This window comes from Felis catus, chromosome B1, assembly GCF_018350175.1.
Source record: "Felis catus isolate Fca126 chromosome B1, F.catus_Fca126_mat1.0, whole genome shotgun sequence".
In the NCBI taxonomy this organism is placed as follows: Eukaryota; Metazoa; Chordata; class Mammalia; order Carnivora; family Felidae; genus Felis; species Felis catus.
In genome coordinates this window covers 85951614-85972695 of record NC_058371.1, presented here as the reverse complement: position 1 = coordinate 85972695, position 21082 = coordinate 85951614, and the positions used below count along the sequence as shown (strand labels likewise).

The following is a 21082-nucleotide window of genomic DNA, read 5'->3' as shown; positions in this document are numbered from 1 at the left end:
TGGACATTTAATTAGCAATTACTATGTTCCAGGTACTGTTCTAAGTCCTCACATACAGCCTTACTAAGTGCCATAGTAATCCTGTGTAGTAAAGATTTATTTAAAGGAATAATTTATTCATCTTTTGGAGAGTCTATAGCTACTACTAGTGATTCCACAAATTCTTTTCTTTTTTTAATGTTTATTTTTGAGAGCGAGAACATGAGAGAGCAAGCAGGAGTGGGGGAGGGGCAGAGAGAGACTGGGGACAGAGGATCAGAAGCAGGCTCTGTGCTGACAGCAGAGAGCCTGATGTGGGACGCGAACTCACGAAGCATGAGGTCATGACCTGAACGGAAGTTGGATGCGAAACTGACTGAGCCATCTAGGCGCCCCTCCACAAATTCTTAACTAGGCTTTCTTTGGAAGCTGGACAGAAAGGCCTTTCTAAAAGATAAGCCAGCATCTCCCCCTCTGCCTGGTGAGTTCATGAAGTGGGCCTAGCAAAAAGCCCTTCACAGATGACATAGATGACATTTCACAGTCAGGTACAGCGGCATCTTCCTGTTACACCCTTAGAGCCTACAGCAAAGCTGGCCTTAGCTGAGAGGTGAGCATTTCCTAAAGCCTTCCAATACCAGGCAAGAGAAGGGCTGACCTTCTCCCGCCTGCCACTACCAAGGGTCTACCTCTTCTTTTTCATCACTTCGCTGCTTTACATAGGTTTGGGCCACTGGGCAGAAACATGTCCCAAAGCAGATAAAGGCCTGTTCTTTGAAATGACCAGATATCTGGCCAAGGCAAGGGTTCTGTTACAACCCTTTGAACCAGAGGGGATGGTTAGTAAAAAGTGACCAAGCTGCCTGGGCTGAAGGAAACCAACCAAACAAAAACAATGAGCCCATTAGATGGTATTTGAAAGGTATTTAGACCCTGAGAACTCTGAATATAGTAGAAAGGCAGACTACACTGAGAAAGGGCTCTCAACTAGGTTCCTGGGTTTGTTTAGTCTGTGTATCTCAAGTCCAAACTAATCATCTCAATGGTTTGTTTATGACCAGAACAGGGTTCAAATGGCCTCTCAAAGAAAGCAAGGCAGGCCTGACCCAGCCAACTCTATGTTGCAACTTGCCCTTTCTCCCACTGCCCCCACGTTTCCACAGGACCCCAAGCTTCTCTTTAAGTGAAACAGCAGCCCGTAGTTTCATCTATTTCCTATCTTTCTCTTCAAACCAGGCTGTAAGCTCCAAAATGGGCAGGGACCATATCTCTGTGGCTCACTGCCGTATCCGGCTAATTTTTGCAATAAAACTTAAAAACAATAAAATCATTGGGTTAATGGACTTCCTGGAGGGTAAGCTGGCAACTTAGACTGAGTTTAAGGTGCCGCTTTTCCCGGCACCAGAAACAACACTGAGAACTAACAGGTCCCTCCCTCCTGCAAGGGAGCTTTTAGGAAATCTTCAAACGAAATCACCCTTCAGTTTATCAGAATGAAAGACATCCATTCCCAAAATTCTAATCCACCTGCAGGAAGTGGGAAGGGGTTGGGGTTGGGGTTGGGGCTGGGGGGGAGGCAGTCAACAAAGCACTCCTCCAGGCCACCTACTCCCACTCCTCAAAGCAGAATCAGATGGGAAACCGGGTGAGGCAAGTTAACCTAGAAGCCCTCCTCCAATTAATGTGTTATTGCTCCTTTAAAACCAAGAACAAACGGCCCAGTGCTCGTGATCCCGGAGGCTGCAGAGCAGTAATTGTCACTTAGCCACTTAACTCCCCGCCGCACTGCTCACTCGCTCGTTGGGGTTTATCTCTCAGCCAATTACGGCTGTCATTTGCGTTTCAATACGTGCCGTCAGGGGCCGGCCCAGTCGACGGCGGAACAGGAAACCCTGGGACCCGAGGCGACTGGCTCCCGGTGGCTGCGGAAGCCCACGCCTCACCGCTGGCTGCTCTGGGGAAGCTGCAAAAGTGTTCTGGGGAGCGCGCTCTCAGCACGGCTGCAGAGGGGCCCCAGGGACCCCACCACACTCCAGGTTTGTTCTGAGCCTGGGTCTACACTGAGGCACCCGAAAAGAGGAATGGCTGACTCTTGAAAGCCCGAAGTCAATAATAGTCACGGCAATGTGAACGCAATAGAAAGTTTAGCTGCTGAGCCTGACAGCAGACAAGAGACAAGTAGGGGAAGTAGCAGGGGTTACTGCAATATATTATTGTGAAATCAAGGCAGGCACTGTCTCCAAATGCAAACACAGCAGATCCTTAAATCACTGCTCTTTTATGCACTTAGATTTCCACACAGGGGGTTTACCCATCTACAACTCGGCCCTAAAGTGTAGGGGACACGTGGATTTTCTTAGGCGATCCTGAGTTGAAATATCTAAAAATTATATTTATATCCTATCGTCAAATGATATAGGTTTGTAATAAATGTGTAGTCACAAATTTTATTTTTAAAAATTTTAAAAATTTATTATTTTTTTAAAGTTTCCTTAAAGGCATAATTCTGATGGGAATTTTTTAATAATTAAATCAGAAACAAAACAAAACCTTTGCCAGGTCATGTGTCCCAATTTTTGCTTTTTGAAAAGATGTTGTTTCTGGTTGCTCAGTGAGTCCTAAACACAAAAGGCCTCATCTTTTCAAATATTTTATTTACTTGGACTTCCTGGATCAAATCTATACCACTGATCACTGCATTAAGGCGTTTATCCCGGAGGTTTAAACCTCTCCTGTTTGCAGAGGAAGCATCTGAGCCAGAATGTATTAAGCTAGCCTGAGACATCCTTTGGAATACACTTGGTCTACTTTAGGGATATACACATTTTCAACCCTGATTATGGGAAGAAAGGGGGAAAGGGTGAGAGGCTGAGGAACAGACCGAGCCTTTTACAACCAACCTCCTCAATGCACCACAGTTGACTGTCAGGGGGAAGGCAGAGTGCACCAACACGCAGGGCAGAATATCAGCTAGCTGGGTGGTAAGCGATCTCTGGGTTGTCAGCATCTTCGTTTTCCCAGCTGAATAGCAGTGAGATTGTCCTGCTCACCCTGCAGTTAGCAGCAAGCTCCCCCTGACATTCCATCCTCTGAAGCCCCAGCAACCACCGGGGAGGAGGGCTGGCAGTTGAGGCCATGCCAGAAGAGACCTGTTCTAGCTGGATCCACACACTCCAGTCTCTGGGTCTAAAATAAGACTCTTAACTTCTCTGCCAATGAGCTTCACCAGGCCCGATGACGTTAACGTGTGCTGTCAGCTCTATTTGCAGTCAAGGTCCCTGTTCACCAGGATTTCATCCAGGTAAGGAGGAATTGGGGGGGGGGGGCTCTCTGCAAATGGCCCTGTCCTCCCACTGTGTGCACAGAGAAGGTCTGAAAGGGGTGGTGAGGTATTGTATACCTCATCTTGGGCTGTGCAAAGAGTTGGCTTAGCTATAGTTAATTGCCATCCTCAGGCTACATGCTGCTCACTAAATACCGGAGAAGGGAGACTGTTCAGTGCATAACTAAGAAAACTCACAAGTCGAATAAAACTAACCAGGGGCCACCAGTGCTGACCATGGCCAGCCACACACAGGGAGACTTGGATGATCCTCACTCTTCTTCTCTGGGGCCTTCTAATTAAGAAAACCTTAAACTTGGAATCAATTTGCTCCCTTCTTGCTCCTTTCAGTCATCACCCTGACCCGTCTCTGATGCAAGAGGGCACTTCAAAAGATGCAGAGTTCCTAAGATAGCCAGTGGCCAGAGTGTGAACTTCCTAATTAAGGACCTACACAAAAGTAACTTTTTCTTCTTTTTGGCTCTTTGTATTTCTTTAGAATGCTGTTTCGAGCTGAACAAACTATTTGAACGTCTTCCCCCTCCCTTCCTCCCTCTTTCCTCTCTCTCTGTCTCTTTGTGTCTCTGTCCTCTGTCTCTGTCTCTCCCTCTCGATTTCTCATCTGATCAATAGCTTCTCTCTCAGTCATGGGGTGTGCAATAAACTGTTCTTTTTCTTTTGTCTCAAAGCCAAAAGTCACTTTCTGGAGAAACAAGTTCCTCTTCTCTGGGAACTGTGAGCGGCAGCCCAGTGGAGGTTTGGAAGCCTGCCACAGATGGCCAAGAACAAAACCCAGGCCAATCAGCAGGGCGGATCTGAGCCCACATCCAGAGAGGAGCTGCCTCACCACAGCCCTGCTGCTGCCACCAGCTGTCCGAGGAGCTACCTCCAGGGGCCGGGGGGGGGGGGGGGGGGGAGCCCCACCTTCCTCAAACAATGTCACAAAGTCCCTGGTAGTTGCTGTGCAACCTACCTTTCTTCACTCTCTGTGGTCAGAGTCTGTTCTGACTCAGTGAAGAACATTTGTTTCCACCTTGTCTGTTCCCAGCCATGTCAGTCACTCTCCCCAACTTCCACAGAGGGAATCAGTGGAACCACCAGCCCCAGATCCTCCAAGATCATACTCAGAACTCAGCCTGGAGCCCCAGTTCTTCCCTGGGCATCTCTGCAGACAGGCCAAACCCACGTATCGAAAGCTGAATCCATTAGCTGCCTCTCCAGTGTGACCCTTCCGTGTATGACACCAGCTGCACTTGGGGCTGGGAGGTCATGCTTGACTGCCTCCTCTCATCTCCTACACCCAACTGCAAGCTTTCTGAGTTTTACTTAATAAACATTTCTCAAATCCAGCTTCCAGAATCCAGAGATACGGCCACGGTCCTAGGTTAAGCCTAAACCTGTCCTCTTCATTAACCACCTTCCCCCTCTGCCAGGAGGGGCCTAATACATACATCTAACTCCACTGTCCAGTGACTCCCCCTGGCCCGCCCCCCAAGCCCCCCAGCATGACCTTCAGGAACCGGTGTTCCCGTCCCCTGTCACCACAGTCACTGCCTGCAGTGTGGACCTGCTCTCGGCACCTGCCTCATGAGGATGCCTCCCGCCTCTGTGCTCTTGCTCAGGCCCCTCTCACCCCTTCGCCCAGCTAATAACTATGGCATTGCCCAGGCATCTTCTTCCTTTGCTTCCCCTCCTCCAGCCAGGCTACGTGCCATTGCTCAGGGCTCCTATAATGCTCACGCACATTTCTATCACTGCATCCAGTCCCTCAAAGCCAACCTGGGGGGACTGTGCAGTATTTCTGCTTGTGGTCTCAGTACCCATCGCACACAAAGTGGTGCCTGTCACACCCCGTAGGCCTCAGCAGCTGGGATTCTGCATTGGCACTGCAGGACTACCGGCTAATACCGTCCATCACCACAGCGCAATCAACACTTTAGTCTGAATTAGATCCGTTTTGGTGTTATCTATTTAAAGTAGACAGACGCCTAGACACCAAAGGATTGTGTCTACGTAACAGATTTTGTCTGGCAACTTATGTACTTTGGGTACTTAATGTGATGGAGTTGACGATGATGACGATGAGAGTGACGTCAACCGTGACAGGAAACTGGAGATGATTAGACGTCCTTTTATTCTCTGAGGCTGTGTAGTTGCTTAAAACGGTACACGATGACTCACAGAATGACAGCTCACTTGTCCCGAAACCTTAACTAACCGGAATACAGCCCGGAACCTCAGTCAGACACACTTCTGAAAAGCCGAAAGATCAGCAAGTGCACACGCGAGAGCTTAAAGAGATCACTTTTTAGGGGTCATCTGGTCTGCACTCAGAACCTATTTGTTCTTCCTTTAACTCCACCTCCGATCATCTGTGCCATCTCCGTCCTCAGTCACAGCAAGTCAGATGTAAAATGTGAGGCGGGTGAGGTGGAAAGAGGCTCCCAGGGACCAACACGGTGGTGGTGGCACGAGACTCACCAGGTGCAAAAGGAGAGACAAACTTCAAAAGAAACAAAGTACACAGCAGTCTGGCAGTCTGGGGACAGTTCATGTTTAAGGACAATGAGTTCCACACATGTTAATAGACCCTAATGACACATCACACATGAGAGGTACAATATTTACCCTCATACTGATGACTGAGAGAGCAAAAGGGAGCTGAATTCTGTCCAATAGTCTCTACTTGCAGGCAAAAGGAAGTGGGGAATATTTTAAGAAGGATTTCTCTCAAAGCGTTTGGGTGTTTAGCGGCACCTGGGTGGCTCACTCAGTTAAGCGTCCGACTTTGGCTAAGGTCATGGTCTCACTGTCCATGAGTTCAAGCCCCCCATCGGGCTCTGTGCTGACAGCTCAGAGTCTGGAGGCTGCTTCAGATTCTGTGCCTCCCTCTCTCTGTGCCCCTCCCCTGCTCACACTCAGTCTCTCTCTCTCTCTCAAAAATAAATAAACATTTTTAAAATGTTTTAAAAAAGTGTTTGGGGTTTTGTTTTGTTTTTTGTTAAGTTTTGGCACCTGCTGGGGTAGATTGTGTGTCATCTGGAAATTTTACTGCTGAGATACCTAACAAGTGAGCCATTACTTAAGTCCATCCAGCATAGACCCGTTAAGTAAGCACGTCACAGGCCTTGCCTACCAAGAGTATACAACCTAAAACGACTCAACACCCTAGAGAATTCATTTGTATATGCAGCTTTATTTTAAAACACAGTGAAACAGGAAACCCTTCTGCCAAAAAACTACCAAATATAGCATGTCCTACACCTCCCCATCCATGCAAAACACTAATGGACTATTTCAGGTCAAGGGCACAAGAGATGAGTCTATTTCAAGGCAACTTCCAATTCCAAAACAATTTTCTTTCGGTCTTGACCACCCTCTCTCTGCCTCTCTTTCCTTTCCTCTCTCCCACTGCCTTTCGCCATCTTTTCTTAGACGCTCAAATACACAGGAGCAGCTTAGATGACAGAAAAGGCCAAGACAACCAGGTTCTGTTTACTTCATGCCAGGTCATCATTTCCTGAATGGTTCAGCAGATACAACCCAGGTTAATCCAGAGAAGGGGAGGATGACAGATACCTGGTGGTTTTTCACAATTAAAAAAAAAGCAGTCAGAAATGGGATTCAAAGAAAAGGCTATTGGATTAGAAAATATTAAAGGAGAGGGGTACCCGGGTGGCTCAGTCAGTTAAGCCACTGACTCTTGATTTCAGCTTAGATCATGATCTCCTGGTGAGCACCCACATCAGGCTCCACACTGAGCATGGATCCTGCTTGGGATTCTATCTCTCTTGCTTTCTCTCTGTCCCTCTCCCCTGCTCATGCTCCGCTTTCTCAAAATAAATAAATAAACGTTAAAAAAAATTTTAAAGAAAATATTTAAGGAGAAACTCTTTTAGAAATAGGATATTGCCAGAAGGAACGTACCAAAAGGAAAGAAAGGGTGGAGGGTGGACAGAAAAAAGAACCGGGCTAAGCCTATGAACAATATGAAAGAGTTAAGTAGAAAGAATGATCGGAAAGAAGCTAAAGGTTGGCCACTTATCTGACCATTCCTGAAAAACCAGAAATTTCACAACTGCATCTCCTAGCTCCTTGTTTCTGCCCTTCCTGGTGACAAGAAGGAAGTGAACGCTTTGAGCAAGATGGGAGAAATTCCTACCATATTCCCAGTATCGTGTTTCTACCAAATGTTTCCAAGCTGGCATCGGAGGAGGAGCATGAAGTGTCCGTTTCTGACTGGGCTGGCATTTTGTGAACCCACCTCGATTAAGGAACTTGTCTTGAAAATCTTCAAGTCTTTCCTATTTTTTCCACGATAGTTAACAAAGCAGGAGACTACAGAGACATAAACACTAGTTACTCATTTATTCCACATTTACTGAGTATCTATTATGGTTTTGGTCCCGAGAGTTCTTAGAGTTCTCACATTTTCAAATTGGGACAGATTCTATTTTGCATGTGTGAAGGGTGTTGACTTATCTGATGAAGAATATAATTGCAGTCTACTCAAAAGGGCAAAGGTTTAAGGTTTGAAGTCCAATGCTATTGCAAGCAAGGTGCCTGTCCTTGGGCAAGTTACTTAACTTCTCTAGGCACTGATTTCTTCATCTGTTTAACGGAGGGCTAAGTCTCATTGTTTGGGGAAGATTAGATGAGACATTGGATGGAAAGCACCTAGCAGAACCTGGCAATGTGGTGCTGAAGCAATCACTCATTCAGTAAATATTTACTGAACATCTACTACATGCAGGCTCTGTTCTAGCCACGGACGCTCAGCAACAGAAAAGAGAAGCCCCATCCCTCTTCTCATCCTTGACATGTCAAGGGCTCTGAAAACCTGTGAGATTTTTACTGTGAGAAACACAGTGGGTGCAGAACCAATCTTCCAAATGCCATGATTTTCAAACCTCATCGGGATCTGCATCAAGAATTGTGTTTTTTCAAGTGAGAATTAGCCCACAGCCATGACCCTGAGCTCCTGAACACAAAGGCAATGTGGCTACTGGTTCACTCTGGCTGTTCACCTGGGAAACCAAAGGAGCGGGCTGAAGCAACTCACAGCCTGGCCTTCATGGTTTGGACAGAAGTGGAATCCAAGAGACACAGATTGTTGTCCCTCTTGCTTTTTGCTCTTAAAGTGAAAATGGAGACTTAATTTTGTTTGGGGACTTAGGTCGGGAATGCAGCTCTACACAGAGGAAGTTCCCAAATGAACTGCTACATTGTTTCTGTTACTCTCTGACTCATTTTTACTTTTCCTTCCCAACCCTCCCTGATGTCTTGGTCTGTTTCATATGTGGCACAATAGATTCTTTGTTTACAAGATTCTAATGTGCCATAAAACTGGTTATTAAGTCAAGAATTTTTTATGCACAAAAAATAGAGGCAATGTCAGGTAAATTGACATGAATCGTGTATTTTACTTTCTTATCTCTAACATTTAAGTAGATAGAATTGATAAACTAGCTGAAAACTCGGTTTGAAAACTAGTTTCAAGTCGGAGGAATGTTATTGATATATACACACATACTTATATACATATATATAATTCAGGGGCAAACATTTTAAAAAGCCGAAACAAAATTCCGTGTTCTCTATTTTTGTTACTGGCACAACCATCCACCTAGTCTCACAAGTAAGAAATTTTTAGTTATTTGCAACGAGTGAGGCAATGAAGTTTTTGTGGGAAGTCATACATGCCTTGTAGCCAAACACACTTGGCTTTGAATCTTAAATCCTACTCACTCCTAGCTATCCAGTGTCAAGGAGGTTCTTAAATGTCTCTAAGCCTCAGTGACCTCATCTGAAAAGTGGATTTTGGAGAGAATAAATTATGTAAAGGATAAAAGCTGGGTTTTTGGACTCAGGTTAGGCATTTAGAAAAACTTGTTCCACCATCCCTTCCCCCAACACATCATTCAGCACCTTTCTCTTCCTTCCATTCTGTTGCCCAGTGACTGCTCTCCTCAACAATGGCCATCTAACTGGTTTCTTGGCCTATCGTCTACAATTCCCAGTATCCATCCGAACCTGCTATTACAAACAGCAGTCAAAATCAGAAATTTAATCATGGCACTCCTCTGCCACAATTCCTCCTCTGGCAATTACATTCAGAACAAATCTGCATTCAGAGCAAAGTCCACACGTCCCCAACCCATCTGTTCAGCCGTGCCTCCCATGACCACCCCACCTCTGCCCCCTGAACAACCACAGCCCCCATGTTGCAGACTCCCAGCATTGTTTGCATAGCACACCATCTGCTCTGGTGCCTTGACTCCTCCAGGATTCCATCCCCACTCCACCCCCTCCCATCTGTAGAGACCAGCATCCTCCTCAAGGCTCAGCTCAAATACCACGTCCCCTTTAAAACCCTCCCTGACTTCCCTGGCTGACTCAGTGTCCCATTCATACTTCAGTGATACCTTGCTCAATTTTATTACTTAAACCTTGTGTTCTACAGTAATCTATATCCATGACGGTCCTTCTCCACTGGATTGTTAGTTCCTCCATGATAGAGGGCAAATTTTATCCACTTGTTTTATTTTCAAGTTTTATCATTCCCTACATGAGGAAGACAACACCAAAAGGCAAAAATGGAGCAAGATACTCTCAAGGTACTTCAAATTCTGATGCACTGGAAATGAAGTATTGGGTGTATTTAAAAAACAACTTGTAGAAAACCCCCAGCAACTCACAGAGGTGTATGCCATCTGTGCTGGATTAAAGACGGCCACAAATACTTTGATCCTTCTTCCACTGACAGGTAAGTCTATTTCTCTCCCCTTGAACATGAGCTGCCTGTAGCCATTTTTGACAAACATAGTGACATTATGCCATTTCCAAGCCTAGCTGTTAATATGAATAACAGCTTTGGCCAGGGTCTCTTGGAAACCTGAGCCTCCCTGTAAGAAATCTGATTACCTTAGTGGAGAAATCTCATGGACAGGCCCTGAGTCTACATGGAAAGGCAGAGGGACCCAGAGGAGATCAGCCTTCCAAGCATCCTTGCCAAGGTGCTGGGCAGGTGAGTAAAGCCATATTGGACCTTCCAGACCAGATCAACTGTTGACTACATACCACTGAGTAAGCATAGTTAATGCTATGGAATAGAAGAATCACCTAACTGAGCTCTGTTCAAATTCATGGTCAACAAAATCACAGAGATAATTAAATGGTGGTTGTTTTAAGCCACCAAGTTTTGGTGTGGTTTGCCAGCAGCTATTGGTAACTAGATCACCATCTTAAGCACTTTGGGCTCAGCATCCTAGCCTACTTAATAGAATAATTTTCCTCCAAAGGAAAGTTTCTCTTTTTTGTAACAGGTTAGGGGAAACTGAACTTACCTTAAAGAAATGTGTGTTATACGTTACACATGTGTATTACAACCCCAACTGTCCTGGAGCCTGGTAGGTAGATCTTTCATCTCACCTAGATGATCAGCAATGTGAGGGCAGCTCCCATGTCTCATGCTGTACCTTTTTCCCACAATATGTGGCTCATAGCAGGTGCTCAATACTATTTGTTTATTTGATTTACTGAATGCCGGCTTAGTAAGGAGCACTGTATTAGAAGACCTGGAGGCACAGAACCTAAATTCTATTCTTTTTGTTGAGAAAGTAAAAGATGACATAGGTACTTAATAGATAAATTCAAGAACAAGGTGATAAAACTGCACAGGAATCCAGGAGACTCCATTCCAGTCTTTCACCATGCACACGTCTTGTGCAGGTGAAAAGGAAATCTTCGTCCCTTCATCTGTCTAGCTATCAAATGAGGAGAATCACATCTGATACCTCGTAGATCAGGATAAGTTAGAAGTAAATGAGGTTTTAGATTGAAACTATCTTCAGTTCTTTGGACAAACAATACTAGGGAAACTTACGGTACTATCATTATTTTGCATATATATGTGATTCTAGTATATTAAATGGCCTGAATTATTACATGCAATTCCTTGTGCTGGACCAGCTGAGCATTTGTTGGAAATTTATCAGATTTCCCTTTTTTTTTTAACGTTTATTTATTTTTGAGAGAGGGAGAGAGGCAGAGACAGAATGCAACCTAGGGAGGGGCAGAGAGAGGGAGACACAGCATCTCAATCAGGGTCCAGGCTCTGAGCTGCCATCACAGAACCTGACGCAGGGCTTGAACTCATGAACCGCAAGATCATGACCTGAGCAGAAGCTGGCCGCTTAACCAACTGAGCCATCCAGGTGCCACAAGATTGCCCTTTTATTGTCTTTAAGATATAGCAAATAAAACAACACTAAAATGTATGGTGAATTCAACTAACTTTTGAAGGAGATAGATATAACATGTTTTGGAACTAGAAAAAATCACCTATGCCATAAGTCTGGGTCTTCTACAAAATGTCAACCAAGCAAAATGTGGTGGGAAGCTCAAAACTTACATGCATAACGGTTTGTATTGTCTTGTTATCATGCTCAGTACTCAGCAAAAAGCCTGGACTATTAGACAATAAACTCTAGCCTACTCTTGTAGGTATCAATTCTTCAGTATATGAGATGGCATCTACTGAGGCACCATGCTGATTGCATTATGTCATTTCTCACACGACGACAACCCTATAAGGCAGCAAAGACTTCTGACTGTACCTTAAATTTAGATGGGGAAATTGAAACCCAGAGAGATTTTGTAACTTTCCTATATTCATTTGCCTTCATTGCCATAACAAAACACCACAAACTAGATGGTGTAAACAACACGAATTTATCTCTCACAGTTCTGGAGGATGGAAGTCAAAGATCAAGGTGCCAGCAGGTCTGGTTTCCCCAAAGGGAAATCCTGCTTGGGATTCTATCCTATGCTTGCAGACGGCCACTTTCTCACTGTGTCCTCATATTGCCATTTATCTGCGTGCAGGCATTCCTGGTGTCTCTTCGTCTTCTTATAAGGACACCAGTCTTACTGGGTTAGGCCCTGACCCTTTGACCTCTTTTAACCTTAATTATCTCCCTAAAGGTGCTATCTCCAAATAGTCACACTGGGAGTTAGGGCTTCCACCTATGAATTTGGGAGGATATGATTCAGCCCATGATACCTCCCCAGATCACGGAGCTAGTCAGTGGTGGGGCTGGGGTGTACATCCTGGCTCCCTGCCACTTCTTATAACCCACCCAATTGCTGTGTGTGGGGCTGCCCCATCCCACCACACCCCATTCTGTGTCCACGGAAAACAGCCCTGTGTAATTACCCACTGCACAAAGTTAAGAGAACAAAGGCCTGAGTGTGGACATAAAGGAGAAAAGGGAAGCTGAAATGCAGAAAGGCAAATGTAAAATCCAGGAAAGTGGACTCTCAGAAAGGCAGGAAATGTAGCTCACACCCAAACTTATTCTTCCATGGCCAAGAGTCCTCTCCCCACCCCCATGATGCTGGCTTTGTGGTAACAGCAGGAAGCTCCCCCATCCTTTCAAATGGGGAGGAAGGTCTTGGGAAGCAGTGCTTGCTCTACTAGAAGCCATTGGCAGGGAACAACCCAGTGACCTGCTTTTTGCAAAATTACAAAATAATATACAATTTAATTTCTCATCACATTTTTGTAACCAAAAAATGTCAAGGACCCTTTTGCAGTGCTATATGGTTCATAAATGCAATTAATAAAGATTTACTGATTAGCTAAAACATGTTAAGTCCAAAAAAGCAATACATGCTTTTCTCTTTCTTTCAGATAATGCAAGGAAGCATCTTATATTTATAAAGCACAAGCTTTCAACTATATTGGATTTTCCTTTTAAAAAGAACAATAATTTAAAGTGGCTGCTAGCAGAGAATTGTTAGGTGCATTTAAATAGGTATTTGTGTTCTGAAAATCTTAATTGGAACTCTTTTATTGTTGCTGTTTATGTATGTGTTTGTTTTGGTTCTGAGGGAGAGCTGAGGTTCCTTGCACATTAGGCTTTCATCTGAAATTCTGATTTCATACAAAATTAAACCAGCATATTGTAGGTACAACTTTATACAAAGCATTAAGACATGCTGCAGTATTATTTTAAAAATATATGAAGGGGCGCCTGGGTGGCCCAGTCGGTTAAGCATCCAACTTTGGCTCGGGTCATGATCTCACAGTCTGTGAGTTTGAGCCTACTTGGAGTTCTTGTCTCCCTTTCTCTCTGCCCCTCCCCTGCTAGCACTCTGTCTGTCTCTCTCTCCAAAACAAATAAACATTTAAAAAATTTAAGTACATGAAAAATCAAAATGGTTTTCCTATGTGAATCATTCTATAACAAATATGAGACATAGCAGGACTGGTGTAATTTGGAAAGAGAGAAAATCTCTGTTGCCCATTACCTGTCCTCACACCATAGCCTTCCTGGACTCCACAAGATGGTTAAGACTTACTAGCTAACCCTAAGACATGGCTAAAGAGGTAAAAATTCTGCTTCATCCTCACTATTGTTGGCTACTACAACATTAACTTCAAAATCACATTCTCAGTTTGAGCACAGCAGAAACCAAATTTTGGTTCACAGGTCAGCCCATCCTACTGGTCAGCAAATGACTCCAACAATATTTCTCTCCTCTTCTTTCTCCCAGTAAAGATACGGTAAGTACTATTGCACACATCATGTCAGTAATCTCTGGTCTTGAATAGAGATACTCATTTGGTACTAAAATCTAGTAATACAGAAACTCAAATAAGAGAATTAAGGCATCATTGTAAAACTTTCTTTTTTTTTAAAACCAGCCAGAGGGATTTAAAATTACATACATATTTTTAACATGTATATTTTAATAGTCTATTAGTGGCACTGTCCTTCATCCTGGATATTAACGCAAAGCCTTCTTCGTCTTTCTCTCTAAACTTTCTGAGCAAGTGTAGAGGATCCAGAGTGCTAATGTAAGGAGTAAAAGATAACTCTGATATTTCCACCAGGATCCCCCGCTTAGCAGGAACATGTTCCAAGGCCTTGTCCTGAAGCTCCATGACTGCACAAAATCCTCCACTCTCTGCAAAGCCACCACCACCAACATGTAACTTCCTTATGCCTTCTTTGTGTCCTATCATTTAAAAAAAAAAGTTGTGTAAAATAAAATCCTTTTCTACTAATTCACATCTTCGGATAAATCATTTTATTTATAACTTGAGAAAAAAAAAAACCTTTAAAATGGTAATCCAAATAATCATGATACTAGATTTAACCAGCAGTGGGTCCAGAGGTTTCCTATAAAACTACATTATCATGGCCTTAGCCTGACACTCCATTTCAAATTCTCATCAAGTCTACATCTCCTGCTCTACCTTTTCAGGACTAAACTAAGTGCAAGTAAGTGTCAAGTGCCCCTACAGAACCTCTTACTACCTTGTGGAATGAATAATAGCAATTAAACATGAAAAGACCCAACAAATCAGCCATGTGTCTGACAAAACAGGATTATTCCCTGCAGGGCATTTTCAAGTTAGATCATATCCATTTTTCTTGTTTACAAAGCCTACTATTGATAAAGTATAGCAGCTGCCTGTTTAAATAGCTGAACTGACAAATTAGTAAGTGAGCATACAACTCTGAAAAGTTTCTTGTGGGAAACATGAAGGGGGGAAAAAGTGGCCCCCTCTCCCAAGCCTGGTCGATAACATCCATGACGCATCAACACAATCGGTGATGGAGATAGTGGCCCACTGATGCTGAACTCCTGGAATCTTAATATGTACACACCCAATGAAATTAACAGGAAAACATTTCTGTCCTTAAAAAAATTATAACTGGGGGCACCTGGGTGGCGCAGTCGGCTAAGCGTCCGACTTCAGCCAGGTCACGATCTCGCGGTCCCTGAGTTCGAGCCCCGCATCAGGCTCTGGGCTGATGGCTCGGAGCCTGGAGCCTGTTTCCGATTCTGTGTCTCCCTCTCTCTCTGCTCCTCCCCCGTTCATGCTGTGTCTCTCTCTGTCCCAAAAATAAATAAACGTTGAAAAAAAAATTAAAAAAAAATTATAACTGAATATGAAGAGCTACAGTTTTCCAAACTCAAAAAGATCTTAAATGAGCGAGCATGCTTTTTCCACCTCAGTGCTTCTAATCCCACTTTTTTTTTTTCTAATCCCACTTTTAAGAGTCCTTACTAATAATCCCATCACTCCGCATTATGCTACACCACCAGGGATAGGCATCCTAAAACGAAGGGATCGCTTGTCATCTTTCTTTCAGGATATTTCTTCGTAAAAACTGACTTTTCTTAGAAAAAAAGAAGCCCTCCTGAGACCTGTAACAAGACTGGAGGAGAGGAGGCTCAAATTAATTTTCCATTTCCTGTTGTTTCCAGAAACCTTTCTCTTTGATTAGACATTCCCAACTAACTCTTCTATTCAGTCCTGAAATAGAAATCGTCTTTTTCTTCCACTTGCTCCTTACTGTCATAAGCTCCAGTTCTGGTCAATGGATTTATAGCTCTCCAGAGTAAATTTTCTTACATAATACACTTGGTAAATTGCTACATGCATGAGTCTTAGACATACCAATCCAACAGAAGTATGTATGCATTCACGTGTGCATCCACAGATGAGTGAGCTGTGAAAGTCAAGAAGAATCTTCCCGTACAACTGGGACCTTACTTAGACTCTGGCTTCTTTGTCCAAAATAAAACAAAACAAAAATCAGTATTTCCAAACGCCACTAAAGTAGGAGGATGAACAAACTAGTTTACATGAACAAACTAGTTTAGGGTGGCCTGGAGACTGATGCACATCAACACCTCATTTCATCATTTTTTATGGCTTTAATGTTTACCTTTTTCTTAATACTGGTATTGTAATCACCTGGACCATCTATAAAGCACTGACACATAATCACAGTTTCAGAACAATTCTCTTTCTTTTTATCTAAAATAAACAAAGCTTAGCAAAATCCCGAGATTAACTTCTAGAATGAAATCTATTAAACAAGGAGTCAGGCTTAAAAGGGGTGGTGTCTTTATGCAAACAAGAAAACAAAGAGCAGGAATTTATTAATGTTATTGAATAGAGCACTAAAATCTCCATTATGTATATAAACTATATGATGAAAATATATTGGTCAGCAGTCAGCACAAAGACTAAAGGTGAGTCTAGTTTTCAATCTGCTACTTGGGGCTTACAGCTGAAGAACCATCACCATTGAGTCCTTTGAAAAACTATAAATCTTCTTCATCTTAATTACTTAAATCATTTTTCTGGGACTGATGGATGACCAGACTCTTCACCTGTTCTGCCTAATATCTCCTTTTATTTATAGTCTCACAGACTATGGATTGAAAAATGCTTTTTTAGGTAAAGAAGAGAGCCTTCAACAAGAATGCTAAAAGACAGTGGCAGGGTGGGCAGAAAACACCCTAAGAGAAGGCACAGAGACAAAAATACAAATTAAACAAAACAGAACAAAATCCAGAGGGAACAATCATGTAAGTCAACAACCTCCAGCTTGTAAGAACTTAACAGGCAACAACCATTAACCACAATCTTTGAACCCCAAATCATATACATAACAAAAGATATACTATATATGGGGCTATTCTTGCTGACTGAACTCTAGAGAATCACCTTGTACACCTTTGCTCCATTCCATCCCTCAGCTAACTCAATCCACCGCATATGTGTGTACGTGTGTGCATGCGCACGCACGCGCGCACACACACACACACACACACACACCTGCCATTGCAGAATGTGTCATGGTTTCGTTCTTTTGTGTCTTTACTCACACTGTTCCCTAAACTTGGGATTCCCTTGCCTCTTCATCTACCTTCAAATTATCTGTTCATCCCTTAATCGCCAGCTCCAACACGAGCTCCTCTTGGGGGTTAAATGCCCCCTGCTATGTACTCCTCCATGCATTTGTCTCTATGTCTACTACAGCACTTAACAAACTGTATTGTAATTCTTACATGCTTCCCTGGGTCTCCAGTGAGGTCCTTGAAGGTGAAGTTGGTCTTGTACATCTCTTGAAACCACGTTGTGGAAAAAAAAAATACATGGAGTCTGGACTCAGACATTCGAATCCTGGTTTTGTCAATGTCCATATCTATAAAACGATAATGGTATATCTACTTCTCAAAATTACTGTGAGGATTAAAAAACTTAATTACCTTGCACATACTAGGTGCTCACCAACTGTTGGAGCTACTTCTTTTTTCTTTTGGGAGGGGTTTTGATTTTTTTTTTTAAGTTAACTTTGTGCCCAATATGGGGCTCAAACTCACCACCTCCAGATCAAGAGTCACATGCTCTGCCTACTGGGCCAGCCAGATGCCCCACAGAGCTACTTCCTTTTGAATACCAGCACAAGCAAAATACCTACCATTTAGTACATGCCCAGTGCATGTGTGTAGATTAAAATGAATCCGTAATACTCTAGCTGACCATTATATACCAATGGTATATAAAGGTAATTTCACCCAGTCTTATTAAGTTAGGTTTCAATACTGAACAATATGCCAAAGAAGATACCCCAAGTAAAATGTCAGAAGCTGGGGCCACACTGCCTAACTCAGAGGCCAACCAGGAACTATCCACTGTCTCATCTGTTCTGCCTGACTCACCAATGAACACACTCTCCTGCCCAGAGATTCTTCTTTTTAAACTTCACAGTACCTCTTTTTCCTCAAATATAACATGAAAATGGAAACATAATGGTTTTCTTCTTCCTATTTACCGAGATAGTATGATTAAATGGGAACTATAAGGCTAGTTTCAACTTCTGGAGACAGGCACCACGTACTTACACACCCACATGAAACACACACATATTACACTCATCGCTTAGCATGTGAGGGTTTCAGTTCAAGGCACTTATAAATTAAGGAGAGACAGAAGATAATGAGAAAGAGAAGAGGAGAGAACAAGGAAAGAAAGAGGCAAAGAGAGGTGCGGAAACTGTTCTTGACAAAGAGGAACCTCTCCATCTTTGAATGGGTCCTCCTACATTCAAATGCACGCAGTCCAGTATGCATAACTGAGTATGACTCTACACTCTGTGTGGTACTTAAAGTGCTATATCAGAAATCTAGGATGATTTCTTACCACTCCTTACTAACAAAAATTCAGGGAAGCTCTCCAGAAAAAGAAGGACTCAAATCTCTTGCAGTTGCAGAACTGGTTCCCTAGCCCTTAAGCCAAGCTTCTGGACGTCACGGTGTCTCCTCGCCTCTTCCCAAGCCACCATCCTATCACATTAGCTCAAGGGGGGAGCAGAAAGGCACCGTGTTAATTATGTGTATGCAGACAGCAGTGCAACATCCAGAAATCATTCTTTTTGTTTTAATAGTCCACTTTCATCTTATTAATAAAAAGTAAAAACTCTGACTTCTTCAGAATCACCTAGGGCTTTTAATGGAAATCTTTTCTTCAACTAGGCTAGCTTTTCTCCAGCTGATCCTATAAACACTGCTGGCAATTTTTTCCCCAATGCCTCTAACATATTTTCACTTAGCACCAGTTTGATGTATAAGATCTGACAGCCCGGCAGTTATAGGCCACCTGCATCACTGTCGCCATGACAACAGTGAAAGACAATCCATGATCCCATGCCCTGGTCACACGTTTCAATACAGCTTATCTGTCCAAAGCCACTGAGTCTAATGGAAGAGAGTAATTACCATCTTCCACTCATTGTCAAAATTCCCACCATATAATGCTCTTCAAAATTATTTTATTCCTCTCACATGGCTGCTTTGCAAAAACTAAAAGAAACCTTAAGTGGAAAGGGGGGTATGTGGGAGAAGGAGAAGGCTGTGACGGGTATAAATGTAGCTGACTGTGCGCAAACTGTCCCTTTGCAGCCGAAGAAGGCACCAGCCAGCCAGAGGGATACACAACCATCTCTGGTTTGCTGATTATCATCTTAAGATTTTGTTTAAATTTGAGCAAGGAATAAGCAAAACTTCCCAATTTCAGCCTATTCTAAAGGTGTTTCATGATTAGCACCGCAGTCCATGCACAGGCATCACGAGCCCCTTCCTACAGTCCGCGGTAGTCACGGCGACACTCAACAGCACCACGGATCCCAGGGATGGAGATCACGAAGATGCAGAGGCCCTCCACGTGGACACTTCTCCAGTCATGGATCCCGGCACTCTTCAGCCTCCCCCCTATACACCACAAACATAAAAGCGGATGCTTGACTGGCTTAGTGTTGGATTTGGTACTGCATATTCTTAGTGGTAGTTACAACACTGCCATTGAGAAAAGTTCCATTCATACAGTAGTGAAGTGAACTTTGACCAGCAAGTACCTCTGTAGAAAACCTTGTGGGGAAAAGTACCCAGGGGAAAGAGTAATTAAATTTAAAGGCAAAGCCAAAAGTCATATGGACTTGAAAAGCAAACTATAAACAGCAAAAACCAAACAAAGGGCAGAGAAGATAACCTTTCAGGTTTAGGCAACTCAACTCTTATAAGACTGCTCCACCTTTCTTAACTTCAGTCATTCTCACATAAATAGAACCATACCCATCATCTACTCATTGGCTACCAAGAAGGCTATCTGAAGTGGTACCTAGCTTCATGGTTCACATAAAATATTCCTATTAAGAGGAAATGAGCAATTTCATGCGGTGGGATAAATGCCAATCCACAAAAGGACAAAAGTTATGTAATTTTAAGTATAAAAAATTAACTCTTAGATTTTATTTGTACACCTGTCAGAATGAGCCTGAAACATTTTGTTTAGGCTAAGTCCTAAAAACCACCGCCATAAAACATTTACTCAGCTGTCAAAACATTATAGTTATGAACTAGCATTACCTACAGCGTGTATTAAACATGGCATTATATACATTACACAACAAGCGTGGAAAGCCTGATTAGCCAAAGGTCTCCCTAACGCGGCCCCTTTAATTATTTTGGTGGTTGGTGGACAGGACTTCTTATCTTTCTCTTGGCCACCCTTTTGGTTCACTGTTCATTTGCAGTCCTCAGAGAAGGCCACAAAAAGAAGGAATGAGATGAAGCTGAGGTAGAGGCTCCTAATGGAAAAATTCAATAGTTTGCATTATTTTCTATAGGACACCACAGATAAAGATGCAAACATGTGGATGTTTACGAATCTCTAGTCAAAATGGCCCAACCATGACCAGAACATTCCAATCAATTCTGCCACCACGTAACACGTTGATGAAATGTTTCCATGTGATCATTCGTGGATTTCATTTAGTCATCCTACTTCATTTCCTCCCCCTACAGTGGAATTTGAAAAACATCATTTAGATAACAAGGGCTAGATAAACATAAAGGTCTTGATAGAACAGAGCTGGAAAACTGAAATTGCTATCAGCAAAGGAATTTCCTATCTGTTACACCCCCACTGTGGTAGGAGATCCAACTAGTAAGAGTCTTCTATAATGTCTATTGTAATCTTCCTTTAAAAGGATCTTCTCTACTACCCCACTTCATTGGAAGGGCTCGGAAAACTGGTTTGGAAACCTCCTCTGGAGGAAACCAGAAGTTTCCACAATCAACCCAAAGAAGGAAGTATTTGTTCTCCACCTTTAACTAGTCCATTTCTTAAGTCCCAGCCCTCACCTTGCCCTCCTCAGCAATTCTTTGTCTTCTTGATCTTGACATTTTTTGAAGATTATGAACACATTCCTTCTAGAATGACCCTCGGTTTGTCCCATGTTTCCTCATGATAGATCCAGGGAATTCTATTTCAGAATAACACAGAAATAAGTCTGTGTTCTCACTACATCATATCAAGAGGCACTGATGTTGGGGCGCCTGGGTGGCTCAGTCGGTTAAGCATCCAACTCTTGGTTTTGGCTCAGGTCATGGTCTCACAGTTTCCTAAGT

At 43.1% G+C, this 21082-nt stretch overlaps 1 protein-coding gene and 1 long non-coding RNA gene across 3 annotated transcripts in view; one reads left to right on the top strand and one right to left on the bottom strand.

The window, feature by feature from the left end:
- The window catches only part of MAML3 (mastermind like transcriptional coactivator 3), a 417019-nt gene that overhangs the window by 353104 nt on the left and 42833 nt on the right, over positions 1-21082 (bottom strand). The window lies entirely within an intron of this gene.
- On the top strand, positions 1624-4650 carry LOC102899152. The gene is made up of 3 exons (XR_440117.5): positions 1624-3280; positions 3653-3761; positions 3991-4650. It is a non-coding gene; the product is annotated as an uncharacterized LOC102899152 (long non-coding RNA).